The 1,972-nt window shown below is 29.1% G+C and overlaps 1 protein-coding gene across 1 annotated transcript in view; it reads left to right on the top strand.

The window, feature by feature from the left end:
• The first annotated feature begins 1,943 nt into the window (after window positions 1–1,943).
• The window catches only part of LOC133581409 (cysteine/serine-rich nuclear protein 1-like), a 41,780-nt gene continuing 41,751 nt past the window's right edge, over window positions 1,944–1,972 (top strand). Inside the window, exon 1 of the mRNA XM_061935415.1 lies at window positions 1,944–1,972. This exon is cut by the window's right edge and continues 71 nt beyond it. The gene's annotated coding sequence lies outside the window, so the exon portion shown is untranslated.

Genomic DNA, 1,972 nt, shown 5'->3' with positions numbered 1-1,972 from the left:
CAATAAAATTAAAATATCAAATAAACAAAGCTAAATTCCTACTGAAATGTCTCAAGTGAAAAAATTATGACTACAGTGATAAAGCTGTAATTTTTTTTATTTTTTAATGACATTTGGTTAAGAAACAGTCATTTTTCATCTAGTTTATTTATTTGAGCACAACATAATTTTATATAAATATATTTTTGTGTGATGATATTTGAATTGGCCCCAGGGCCCAACTTTTCCACAACAGAGGGCCCACTCAAGTATCATCAAACAAAAATACATTTATATAAAATTATGTTGTGGTCAAATAAATAAATTAGATGGAAAAATGACTGTTTCTTAACCAAACTGTCAATACAATTAAAATATCAAACAAACAAAGCTAAATTCCTCCTGAAATGTCTCAAGTGAAAAAATTATGACTACAGTGATAAAGCTGTAATTTTTTTATTTTTTAATGACATTTGGTTAAGAAACAGTCATTTTTCATCTAGTTTATTTATTTGAGCACAACATCATTTTATATAAATATATTTTTGTGTGATGATATTTGATTGGGCCCCGGGGTCCACCTTTTCCACTACAGAAGTATCAAGTATCATCAAACAAAAATACATTTATATAAAATTATGTTGTGGTCAAATAAATAAACTAGATGAAAAAATGACTGTTTCATAACCAAACTGTCAATAAAATTAAAATATCAAACAAACAAAGCTAAAATATCAAACAAACAAAGCTAAATTCCTCCTGAAATGTCTCAAGTGAAAAAATTATGACTACATTGGTAAAGCTGTATTTAAATGTTGTTGACATTTGGTTAAGAAACAGTCATTTTTTAATTGTTTATACATTTATTTTTGTGTGATGATATTTGAGTGGGCCCCGGGACCTAACTTTTCCACTACGGAGGGCCCGGGGCCCACTCAAATATCATCAAACAAAAATATATTTATATAAAATTATGTTGTGCTCAAATAAATAAACTAGATGAAAAATGACTGTTTTTTAACCAAACTGTCAATAAAATTAAAATATCAAACAAACAAAGCTAAATTCCTACGGAAATGTCTCAAGTGAAAAAATTATGACTACAGTGGTAAAGCTGTATTTAAATTTTGTTGACATTTGGTTAAGAAACAGTCATTTTTTTATTTTATATAAATTTATTTTTGTGTGATGATATTTGAGTGGGCCCCGGGGCCCAACTTTTCCACTATGGAGGGCCCACTCAAGTGTCATCAAACAAAAATACATGTATATAAAATTATGTTTTGTGTGATGATATTTGAGTGGGCCCCGGGGTCCAACTTTTCCACAACAGGGGGCCCCAGGTCCCACCCAAGTATCATCAAACACAAATATATTTATATAAAATTATGTTGTGCTCAAATAAATAAACTAGATGAAAAATGACTGTTTTTTAACCAAACTGTCAATAAAATTAAAATATAAAAAAAAACAAAGCTAAATTCTTCCTGAAATGTCTCAAGTGAAAAAATTATGACCACAGTGGTAAAGCTGTATTTTTTTTTATTTTAATGAAGTTTGGTTAAGAAACAGTCATTTTTCATCTAGTTTATTTATTTGAGCACAACGTAATTTCATATAAATATATTTTTTGTGTGATGATATTTGAGTGGGCCCTGGGGCCCAACTTTTCCACTACAGAGGGCCCCGGGGCCCACTCAAGTGTCATCAAACAAAAATACATTTATATAAAATCATGTTGTGCTCATAAACTAGATGAAAAATATGCATTACAGAATGTATTTAATAAATTACTTTGAACGGAGACAAATTATTACTACAATTGAAAATACATTCATATCTGAGGCTAGTTCTTCCTATTCAAGATTTTAAGCAACACAATATATATATTTGATTCATTATAACAAAGTTTAATACAAATTCAGTACAAATATTAATATTTATTTTCTGTTGTTTTTTTCCAGCCTGACCGCTTCTTTTGTACGATTCCGAG

This window comes from Nerophis lumbriciformis, linkage group LG03 (assembly GCF_033978685.3).
Source record: "Nerophis lumbriciformis linkage group LG03, RoL_Nlum_v2.1, whole genome shotgun sequence".
NCBI classification, from domain to species: Eukaryota; Metazoa; Chordata; class Actinopteri; order Syngnathiformes; family Syngnathidae; genus Nerophis; species Nerophis lumbriciformis.
This window is presented reverse-complemented; position numbering and strand designations above follow the sequence as displayed.